This window comes from Narcine bancroftii, chromosome 2 (assembly GCF_036971445.1).
Source record: "Narcine bancroftii isolate sNarBan1 chromosome 2, sNarBan1.hap1, whole genome shotgun sequence".
Taxonomy (NCBI): domain Eukaryota; kingdom Metazoa; phylum Chordata; class Chondrichthyes; order Torpediniformes; family Narcinidae; genus Narcine; species Narcine bancroftii.
The window spans coordinates 110,562,392-110,575,043 of NC_091470.1; the positions used below are offsets into that span (position 1 = coordinate 110,562,392).

A 12,652-nucleotide genomic window follows, 5' to 3' on the forward strand; every position below is an offset into this window, starting at 1 on the left:
ACTTTATCTATTTGGAAAGTGATATATTTTCTGAGGCTAAACCACAGGATGCCAAAGCAGCTCTGTGTAATGTTAGTGAAAAAAAAGGTTGAGAACCGCTGACCAAAGTGCTCCAGACAATGGAGTTTGTTCAAAGCAAACAACGGGGGAATCACTGCACATAGTACCAGCGACCCAGGTTCAAATCCAGCACTGTCTGTACGAGTTTGTACATCCTGCCCATGTGTGCGTGGGTTTCCTCTGGGTGCTCCGTCCGGTTTCCTCACACCCTTAAAAACATTCAAGTTCAAGGTCAAGTTTATTATCATCCGATTGCACAAGTACAACCCGACGAAACAGTGCTCTCCGGTCATTGGTGTAAACATTCAGGCACATAACCAGACCTAACATACATACAGACAACTCATATGCAGAATCAATACATATATATTTACACACACACACACACACACACACACACAAATAGATAAATAGATAAGTAGACTGATATTGTTTAGTAAATATTAGAGTATTGGATGATTAGTGTGAGCAGGTTAATTGGGCGGCACGGGCTCGTGGGCCAGATAGGCCTGTTCCTGTGCTGTACGTCTAAATTTTAAATGTAAAAATTATTTTGACTCATATTAGGATATAGACAAATTATGTTATGATCTTTGAAAGGTAAGTGTGGTGAGAAATGGTTGAATAATTGATTTTGACTTGGCCAAGTCATCATTTTATGAATTTCATAACTCTGGACTAGATGAAGTTAAAATTTCTAACGAGAATTAGAATCAGTATTTATTGTCATGAACAAGTCATGAAATTCATTGGTTTGTGGCAGCGTCACAGTGCAAACATTCAGATAAATCACCTTACAAAAGATATAAAAAATCGTGCATGAAATGTCAAAGTAAGGCAGTGCCTTTAGCCCCTTTTCCACTGGCAACCCAGCTAATTGGACGTGCAGTGTCCCAGGATAGGAAGCCCTTTGTGCTGTTTCCATTGGGCCACCCTTAACTGGGACACCAATTGCTTTTCTACTGAACACACTCATCCCTGGGGATTGGAGCATTCTACCTTCAACTGGAAAAGGGTGACTTTCTGTTGTCCCTTTTCCACTGGTTTAATCAGCACACTGGCATAAGCAAACACTGGGGATACGAATAGGGGTAGAGGCAGGTAATTCAGACACTGTTCCTTTTCCGCTGGACCCTGTTCCAGTAAATTTGCAGTTAAATCCTGGGGCAGGGTGCCAGTGGAAAAGGGGGTTTTGAATCTGAAGGCAGAGGGGAAGAAGCTGCACTTGTGCCACTGAGTGCTCGTCTTTAGGCTCATGAACTTTTCCCCCAAGGTAAAAGAGTGAATAGGGTGTGGCCTGAGTGGTGGGGGTCCATGAGGTTGGAGGCAAATTTCTTAAGACCTCTTGCAGATGTCCTTGATGGAGTGAAGACTGATGCCTGTGATGTCGCTGGCCAAGTTAACAACCCTGTTCTGAATGTTGGCACCTCCATACCAGACAGTGATACAACCTGCCAGAATGCTCTATTTTTTGTTACAAAAGATTATCTTGTCCTTTAGAAAATAGGCTCAAATGTAATAAGGCAGATTTAAAACTTAGAGGTCATTTACATAGAAAAATCACAGATGTTGAATGTTACATTTGTTACGAGTCTGGAGGACCCCAAATTCCAGCAACAAAAATGGAAATTCACCAAGACAAATGGTTACTGAAACAAAAGTTGCTTTTAATTTTCTTTAAACATAAAAACAGGGTCAAACTTTAATTTATTACTATTAACAACTTAACCCCTTTCTAATTCTAAGTGCACGTGTATGTAATGTGTATATATTCAGGAAAGTTCTTTGCTTTAATAGTCCAGTCATTCACTTTTCATTTCTCCAAGCTCACCAGTATCAGGCAATTCTTATACTGTGCATAGATTTTAACGTTTATGAATTTTCACCAGGCTCTGGTGCTTAAAGTTAAATGGTTACCGCTCAGGAAGGTTCTTGATGGTTTCTCAGGGAGCAATTTGTTGCTTGTTGGACACACACACAAACTGATTTCTTATGATCAGTCACTTCACTGTCTTGCCAAAGAAACTTGCCCCCTCATAAATTTTCCAAATGATACCCTCTTCTTCCAGGTCACCACAGAGTTCCTCTTGATTCCCTTATTTCAGGAGAAATTGTCCTCTTGTGAGGACAACAATGGTTTTGAACAGGCTGAACTCAGAACTCAACCCGTCTTCAAAATAGGGTCTTCATATATCCAAAAGTTGCATTTCCTGCATCGATTTAATTATAAATTTGATTACTTTGTTCTTTTGGTTAGTTTTTTTTTCCAGTTTTATCCATGTTTGAGTCCAAATTAAGGTTAAAATTCCCTCCTATTAGTATATTCCCTTGTGTATCTGTGATCTTCAAAAAAATATCTTGCATAAATGTTTGATCTTCTTCATTAGGTGCATATACATTGAGTAAATTCCAAAATTCTGAATATATCTGACATTTTATCATTACATACCTCCCTGCTGGATCTATTATTTCCTCTTCTATTTTGATTGGTACATTTTTATTGATTAATATAGATACTCCTCTGGCTTTTGAATTATATGATGCTGCTGTTACATGTCCTATCCAATCTCTCTTTAATTTCTTGTGTTCCACTTCAGTTAAATGTGTTTCTTGCACGAATGCTATATCAATTTTTTCTTTCTTCAATAAATTTAACAGCTTCTTCCTTTTGATTTGGTTATGCATTCCGTTAATATTTAAAGTCATGTAGTTCAACATGGCCATATCATACTTTGTTTATCTTTCCTTTCCATTTCCTCATCACCACCTTCCCTTCCTATCCATTTCTGTTTTCTTTTTTTGAACGCATTGTAAGACAACATTTCTAAAACATAATATTTTGGATATATGGAGGAAACAACACCCAAAGGAAAAGGAATATTCATATTATTCAAGTAGACATAAAACATACTCAAGGATAGACCTATTCCTGTTATCAGCCCACTTTCAAGGAAGAGTTAAGAAAATGGAATATAAAGCTAGATTGTTATCAGATCACTCACCCCTGTTATTGGCAATAGAGCTAGAGGACATCCCACCAAGAATGAATAGATGGAGATTAAACTCCATGCTACTTAAAAGACAGGATCTTAGAGAATTAATTGAACGACAAATTAAAATGTACTTTGAAATAAATACGGAATCAGTGAAAAATAAATTTATACTATGGGACGCAATGAAAGCATTCATCAGAGGACAGATATTAAGTTATGTAACTAAGATGAAGAAGGACTACAATTGGGAAATAGAACAGCTGGAAAGGGAAATAACAAATACAGAAAAAGAATTAGCAATAAAGGAAGATACAACTAAAAGAAGAGAATTGACAGACAAGAAAATAAAATATGAAACACTAAAAATATATAAGGTGGAGAAGAACATAATGAAGACAAAACAGAAATATTATGAGCTGGGAGAAAAAACGCACAAAATATTAGCGTGGCAGTTTAAGACAGAACAAACTAAAAGAACGGTGTTGGCATCAAGGAAAAAGGACAAACAAATTACATATAACCCAACGGAGATCAATGAAAACTTCAGGGAATTCTACGAACTATATCAAACTGAAAATGAAGGGAAAGAAGACAAAATAGATTAATTTCTAACTAAAATTGAACTACCGAAATTGCAAACAGAGGAGCAAAATAAATTAATAAAACCATTTGAAATAGAAGAAATACAGGAGATATTAAAAAAACTACCGAACAATAAAATACCAGGAGAGGATGGACTCCCAATAGAATTCTATAAAACATTCAAAAACTTATTTATTCCTCCTCCCCTGAAAGTAATGAACCAGATTGAAAAAACACAAAACATACCAGATTCATGCAAAACAGCAATAATTACAGTAATACCAAAGACGGGAAAAGATCCACTAACACCAGCATCGTATAGATCAATATCTCAACTTAACACAGATTACAAGATAATAGCTAAACTATTAGCAAACAGATTGGCCGACTGTGTACCAAAAATAGTAAAACTAGACCAAACTGGATTTATTAAAAAAGATGTACAATGGACAATATCTGTAAATTCATTAACTTAATCCATGCAGTACAAGGAAACAAAACTCCAACAGTAGCGGTTGCTTTAGATGCAGAGAAAGCCTTTGACAGAGTAGAATGGAATTATTTATTCAAAGTACTACAAAAATTCAACCTACCAGAGAAATATATTAATTGGATTAAAGCATTATATAAGAGACCATTGGCGAAAGTGACAGTAAATGATCTGCTTAAATTAAGCAGATCAACAAGGCAGGGATGTCCACTATCTCCCTCACTGTTCGCGTTAGCTATAGAACCACTAGCAGAACTGATAAGAACAGAAAATAAAATACGAGGGAATAAAAATAAAAGAGAAGGAATATAAAATTAGTCTATTTGCAGATGACGTTATAATATACTTAACTGAACCAGAAAAATCAATAAAAGAATTACATAAGAAATTGAAGGAATATGGAGAAGAATCGGGGTACAAGATCAACACAAATAAAAGTGAAGCAATGCCAATGAATAATGCGGATTTCACAAAGTTTAAGGAAGTATCACCATTTAGATGGCAAATACAAGCAATTCGATACCTAGGTATACAACTAAATAATAATCTCGGCCATCTATATAAACTAAATTATCAGCCATTAATGAAAAAATTACAAGATGACTTAGAGCACTGGAAAGACTTACCACTAACACTGATAGGAAGGATAAACTGTATTAAAATGAACATCTTCCCAAGGATACAATACCTATTTCAATCATCACCAATTCACCTAACAGAGAAATTCTTCAAGGAGCTAAAGAAAATAATAAGGAAATTCTTATGGAAAGGGGGGAAACTGAGGATAGCACTAGATAAATTAACAGAATGGTACAAACAAGGAGGCTTACAACTACCAAACTTTAAGAATTATTATAGAGCAGCACAATTAAGATACCTATCAGATTTTTATCAAACAAGGGAAAAACCAGTTTGGACCAGATTAGAGCTAGATAAAATAGGGGAGAAGATACCTGAGCATATACTCTATAAGTGGGATGAAAAATTGGTGCAACGTAGGAATTCACCAGTATTGCACCATCTGCTCAACATTTGGAAGAAAGGAATAAAATAAATTATCAACTACCAAAATTAATATTGACACAAAATCAACTAATCCCTTTCACAATAAATAACCTTTCCATCAGAGAATGGGAGAGAAAAGGGATCAAAGGAATAGAAAATTGTTTTTCGGGAAATAAATTATTATCCTTTGAACAAATGAAGGACAAATATAATATAACTCACGATACAACCTACTTGATGGACAAATTGGGAAACAGTCTGAGGTTACCAGAAGGAAGCAATTTTGAATATGTGATTACAGACACAATGATAATTAAAAAATTTATAACAAACATGTACATCAAACTGCAAGAAAAGGAGAACGAGGAAACAAACTGTAAACCTAAACAAAAATGGGAACAAGATCTAAACATAAAGATAAAGAATGAAATATGGAAAAAGCTATGCTCTGGATCTATGAGAAATACAATAAACATGAGGTTACGCATGATACAATTGGTTACACAGGCTTTACATCACACCCCAAAAGTTAAATAAATGGGACCCAACAGTATGAGACAGATGTTTTTGCTGTAAAAAGGAAACAGGAACAACAATACATGCAACTTGGACATGTGAGAAAGTGGAAAAATTTTGGGAAGATCTAAACCAGATATTAAATAAAATCACAAAAAGCAATTTACCAAAAAAACTCAGAGATCTTCCTTCTAAGTAATATAAGAAATAAAGAATTTGAACTCAATTTGGATGGAGCACAAAAAAGATTTATTATGATAGCCCTAGCTGTAGCAAAAAAATGTATTATGTCAACCTGGAAATTAGAAGACAACTTGAGAATACAACAATGGTACATAGAAATAAATAAATGTATTCCATTAGAAAAAATAACATATAATTTAAGAAATAACATCACAATATTCAAACAAATATGGGAACCATACATGAAATACAATCCTATCATGAACCTCCACCACCTAAAATGACAGAAGGAGAAGACAACAAAATGAACTGACTCAGTACATAAAAGTAAAAGATAAAAATTTCTTGTTTATTTTATTAAGTGACGACATTGTTTAACGGATTTAATGTATCTTATAGATTGAACTTTGAATAAGTGGGAAGGGGGAGAGGGAGGGAGGGAAGGGAGGGGGGAAAAGGGGAGAAAATGACACTGTATATATTCAAGAGAAAATTGTCTGTATGTATTTTGGTCAGTATGGTTTATTGTGTGAAAAATTTAAAAAAAAAAGAAAAAAAAATGGGGTCTTCAACCAACCTGCCATGTTGCAGTCTCCAAAAGTGACTGCAAAAATGTAGAATTGAATTCCCTCTCTCCCTTTCCCTGCTTGTGAAAACCATACAACTACTCCCAAGACACCAAACCAAATCTTTGAAAGATATTTATCAGCATTTGACCCTGGGGTTCAATCCATTTGAACCTGTTTCTGAAGTTCCTTCCAAAGCAGTTTCATTGTTTTTGCAAAGGCATTGGTGCCTCAATGTCTCACTTTTAGTAAAGCTCTTACATTTTAAATGAAATGGCTTTTGTGAAGTGTTACTCTGCTTGTGAAGTGACCTACACACTAACCGCCCCCAATCTATCTCTTTTAAAGACATATTTATATATAATATATATAACCCATAACACCTGATTGCTGAGGACATGAATTTAATCAAATGCCTCAAATAGCTATGTACATCAGTTATGTGGGTTTTTGTGGAAAGATAGAAGTTTTGATGAAAACAATGAGCATGTAAAGATTTATTTCTTCTACACAAGTTGCTTGGTCACAAATGTAAAGGAGATAGTACTTCAAGGAAAACAAAGAGTATTGAAAACTGCATCAAAGTTGTCCGGAGCATTCACACACACTTTGATGTTTATTATTCAATCAACATCTTGCACAATGCAAAATCAATGAATTTGAAAGATGAATGGTCATTAGTCTGTTGTGAGGTGCCAGACCTCATGAATAAGCACCAGTACTTGGCCTGGCTGGCAATGAGAGGAGCCTTCCTGGTCAGATCCTTCCTGTATGACCAGATCATCGCCCACAATGCCCACTGTCCTCGAGATGACTGCGATAGAGAGGAGACAATTGCCCACCTCTTTGCAGGATGCAGATTTACTAAGACTGTAATGAGAAGAATACAAGTCTCTTTATCACGGTTCATCCCCAGCAGCAGCATGACAGAGGCTTCTCTGATTCATGGGCTGTTCCCAGGGATGCAGAGACAGACATCCAGAAGTGCTGGAGGACCACCAACTCGGTGAAAGACACCACTTTGGTCTGCCTGAAACCTGTTAGTCTTTCAGCAAACAAAGATGTCGGTGAAAGAATGATACCGACTGGCACATTCCAGGCAGCGGGAGTCCGTGCTGAGGGATGTACTGAGGCTCAGTGCAGCCAACGCAAGGGCTCTGTGGGGAAGGACCACAGTCTTGAGACCTCCCATCACTGGGCACTGAGGGGCTGAGACCAAAGGGAAGCCCCTCAACCAACAGAGGCAGGAGTAACAACGTGCCACAGCGGTGGCAATGCTGCTGATTAGAGAGTGTATGTGCAATGATGGGAATGTATGGACATGACACTAAGGGTGCAAAGTTTTCTTTTAGTAATTAATTTATTGTGAATAAAGAAAGTTTTTGGAAAATCAAAGTTAGTAATAGATTAACTATTAAGGTTTGATGCATGGAGTCACAGAGGAGACTGCTGTTATTGGAATCCAAAGCTAAACATTATCTGCAGGTTGAGTGCAGCTGTGGGAGAGAAGGAATGGTTAACGTTCCAGCTGGAGCCCTTCAACAGGATGGTGCATGCAGTAAGAAAAGCCAGAGCAAAGAGCATAGGATGGGAAGAGCAGGCTTGGGGTCCACGTGGGAATGGTGGAATAAGAAGAGATGGTGTGACGGACAGAGGTAGAAGAAGGACAGATGGAGAGATGCCTCAGGGATCATGCTGCTGCCTCAGAGTTCAAGCCGCTCAGTTTAATCCCAGTCTTGGTTGCTACCTGTGGGGAGTTTACAAGTTTTGCCTTGAGTTTCCTCTGAGTTCTTCCCACATCCCAACGACATGCTAGTGTTAATTCTGCCCTGCAGATCATCCCTTAGTGTAGGTATTGACAGAAGAATCTGTAGGACCATAGGATATTACAGCACAGAAACAGGCCCCTTCATCCCTTCTATCCTATGCTGAACTATTTTGCTGCCTAGTCCCCCTGACCTGCACCCAGGAATTTGAGAGAGAACAGGAAGTAAAGAGAGAGACAATGGGGCTAATGGGATTGCTCTGATGGGAGTTGGCATGTGTCTGATGGGCCAAATGACCTGCTTCTTTGTTCCACAGATGATGCTATAGCTTTGTCACTTCATTCCGTCCTGTCCCATCTGGAGAACACCTCATTCACTAGGCTGTTGTTCATTGACTTCAGCTCGGTGTTCAATACCATCATTTCCCAAAGGCTGGTGGAGAAGCTGTCCTCACTGGAACTCAACACATCTCTTTATAAATGGATCCTGGACTTCCTTACGGAGAGACCATAGTCTGACTGGGTAGGTGGCAGAATATCGAGCACCATTACGCTGAGCACTGACACACCTCAGGGCTGTGTGCTCAGCCCTGTCCTGTTCATACTAGTGACCCATGACTGCATTGTCAGCTCCAGCTCCAACAGTGTCATCAAGTTTGCAGATGACACAACAGTAGTCAGTCTCGTCAGCAACAATGATAAGTTGCGCTACAGAGAAGTGGAAAATGGTGTGACATGGTGTGAGAGTCACAACCTGAGTCTCAATGTGGACAAGATGAAGGAGATTACTGTGGATTTCACGAGGACCAGGAACGATCACTCTCCATTACATGTCAAAAACTCTGTAGTAGAGTGGAGAGCACCAAATTCCTTGAGTTCACATAACTAGTGACCTATTGTGGACAATCAATGACACCTCACTGGTCAAGAAGGCGCAGCACTTCCTGAGAAGACTGAAGCAGGCAACACTACCAGCCACCATTATGTCATCCTTCTATAGGAGCTCTATCGAGAGTATCCTAGCCAGCTACATCACAGTGTGGTACGGTTGCTGCAGAGAAATGGATCGGAGGTCAATTCACAAGTCCATAAGAGAGGCAGAGAGGATCACTGGAGCCTCCCTCCCCACCATCGACGTGTTCTACCAGGATCATTGTCTGAAGTTGGCTTGCAAAATCACTGAAGACACTTTCCACCCTGCACAAAGTATCTTTCAGCTGCTTCCATCAGGGAAGAGATACAGGAGTATCAGAGCCAGGACCACCAGGCTGAGGAACAGCTTCTTCCCACAGGCAATGAGAATGCTGAACGACCAAAGGAACTGCTCACAATAACCATCCGAGATTCTCACTTTTACAAAACAAAATGTATTTATTTTTATAGATATAATACTTGTCCTGCATATGTATTGTTAGTCTGTATGTGTGTTTTGTCAGGTTGTGTGTCTGCATGTTTTTGCACCAAGGACCAGAGAACTCTGTTTCGTTGGGTTGCATTTGTACAATCAGATGACAATAAACTTGTCTTGAAATATGGAAGAATTCACACAACACATTCACAGTAGTAGGAGAGCAGTGGCAATCATCAAGGATCCACACCACCCAGGACATGCACTGTTCTCACTGCTGCCATCTGGAAAGAGGTCTAGGTGCCATAGAACTTGTACCACCAGGTTCAGCAACAGCCACTAACCCTCCACCTTCAGTCTCCTAAATAACAAACTCAATTAGAGACATTTACATTTAAATTTAGACACACAGCATAGCAACAGGCCCTTTTAGCCCATGAGCCCGTGCCGCCCAATTACCCCCAATTGACCTACAAGCTCTGAGCATTTTGAAGGGAGGGAGGAAACTGGAGTACCTGGAGGAAGTCCACACAGACACGAGGAGAGCGTACAAACTCCTTGTAGATAGCACCAGATTCAAGTTGCTGGCATTGTAAGATGGTTGCAATAACTCATTATTTACCACTGAATATGTATTTGCACAGTCAGTTCACTTACATTTCTTTCTTTGTTTATATTTCTCTTATTTGCATACATATCTTTCTTATTGAGTACAATGTACAGTGTACCGTTACCAATAAGTGCTAATTCTGCCTGGCCCACAGGAAAAAGAGCCACAGGGTTGTGTGTGATGTCATGCATGTACTCTGACAATAAATCTGAACTTGGAATAGTACCGCATCAGTAACTGCCAAGATTATGTTATTTCTAGAGTGACGTTCATATCCAGGTTCTTCTGAACTTGAAGCAAGGATGTCATTGAGGGAGAAAGTTACCTTCAGCAACAACAGAACTAAGAAGCAAGAGTGAATAGGTGACCTTTCAAACATAGTTGCCATTTCCTTTCTCATTGTGGAGCAGAAAGAGAGATGGATTGTGAAATTTTAAATGTTATATCACCTGCTCAGTACCTTCACAAGAAGGTCATGCATTAATCAGTTTTTCTCCTTTTAATCTGGATGCAGAGATTTCCAGGTTTCTGTTTAAATGTCTGAAGCAATTTCCTCACAGTGCATGAACTGCAATCAGCCCAGATCCATTCCTAGACAACCTTCCACCAAGCTGTCTCACAGATCGGTGTGGCCATGAGATGTTCACATCCTTGCCAACTCGAGTTTGCCATAGATAACAAAAGTTGTACAGTGGCTCCAGCTGCCAGTTCATTGCCTTTATCATTCCGTACCTCTATCTTCTAAGTTCCTTCTATCTTTATGGCCCATAAGTCCATGCCATTCAATGTACACCAAATTAAATGACATCCCCGGTACATTTCAAACAGAGGGAGGAAACTGGAGCCCCTGGAGTTACATAGAGACACGGGGAGAATGTACAAACTCATTACAGACAGCGCAAAATTAGAACTAATTTGCACTAATTTATTTATTTTTAAATGTAACTTTATAGCAATATTTGGACTGTAATGAATCCACAAATTTGGTGACATGCTCATGACAATAGATTTTGGTTCTGATCTGTGAATGGCCTGATATTCTGTGCTATGTAGAAAACAGCTGATCATGTGATTACATTTTTGTTAGATCAGAAATAAAATGGCTCACGGTTACTCACAAAGCCATGTTAACTATTCCAAATCACCTGGTCCTGATGATCTGCATCCAAGGGTTCTGAAGGAAATGGCAGAAGTTATAGTTGATGCATTGGTGGTCATATACCAAAATTCCTTGGATTCTGGGCAGGTCCCGGCAGACTGGAAGACAGCAAATGTCACGCCACTTTTTAAGAAAGGATGTAGCCAGAAGAATGGAAATTATCGGCCAATTAGCTTGAAGTCTGTCATTGGAAAAATGCTTGAAGACGTCATTAAAGATGAAATAGTGAAACTTTTGGAACGTAAGGATTCAATCAGGCAGATGCAGCATGGTTTTAGAAAGGGAAGATCTTGTTTGACAAACTTGTTAGGATTCTTTGAGGATATAATGGGTGCGGTGGATAGAGGCAAACAGGTTGATGTTGTGTATTTGGATTTCCAGAAAGCGTTTGATAACGTGCCGCACGAGAGACTTCTCAGTAAGTTACAGGAAAGTGGAGTCCGGGGAAGTATATTGGCATGGATCGAAAATTGGTTGTCTGACAGGAGGCAGAGAGTCGGGATAAGTGGGAGTTTTTCAGGTTGGCAGAGAGTGGTAAGTGGGGTGCCACAGGGGTCGGTGCTAGGCCCACAACTGTTCATCATTTACATTGATGACTTGGAGGAGGGGACAAAATGTGGTGTAGCCAAGTTTGTGGATGACACCAAATTGAGTGGAAGAGCAAATTGTAATGAGGATGTGGAGAGTCTGCAGAGGGATATAGTTAAGCTGGATGAGCGGGCAAAGGTCTGGCAGATGGAGAATAATGTTAGTAAATGTAAGGTTATCTACTTTGGCAAGAAAAATAAAAGAGCTGAATATTATTTAAAGGGTGAAAAACTACAGCATGCTGTTGTGCAGAGGGTCTTGGGAGTGCTTGTGCATGAATCGCAAAAAGTTAGGTTGCAGGTGCAGCAGGTTATTAAGAAGGCAAATGGAATGTTGGCCTTCATTGCTAGAGGAATTGAATTTGGGAGTAGGGAGGTAATGTTGCAACTGTATAAGGCACTGGTGAGACCGCACCTGGAGTACTGTGTCCAGTTCTGGTCTCCGTATTTGAGGAAGGATATACTGGCTTTGGAGACGGTCCAGAGGAGGTTTACTAGGTTGATCCCTGGGATGAAGGGGTTGACTTATGATGAAAGATTAAATCGTCTAGGATTGTATTCGCTCGAGTTCAGAAGAATGAGAGGAGATCTTATAGAAACATATAGGATTATGAAGGGTATGGATAGGATAGATGTAGGAAGGTTTTTTGAACTGGCCGGGGAAACTAAAACGAGAGGACACAGTCTCAAGATTTGGGGGAGTAGATTTAGGACAGAGATGAGGAGAAATAGTTTTTCCCAGAGAGTAGTGAATGTTTGAAATTCTCTATCCAGGGAAGTGGTTGAGG

At 39.2% G+C, this 12,652-nt stretch overlaps 1 long non-coding RNA gene across 2 annotated transcripts in view; it reads right to left on the minus strand.

The window, feature by feature from the left end:
• LOC138752439 (uncharacterized) overlaps positions 1–12,652 on the minus strand; it is a 134,914-nt gene that overhangs the window by 81,766 nt on the left and 40,496 nt on the right. The gene's annotated exons all lie outside the window — the stretch shown is intronic.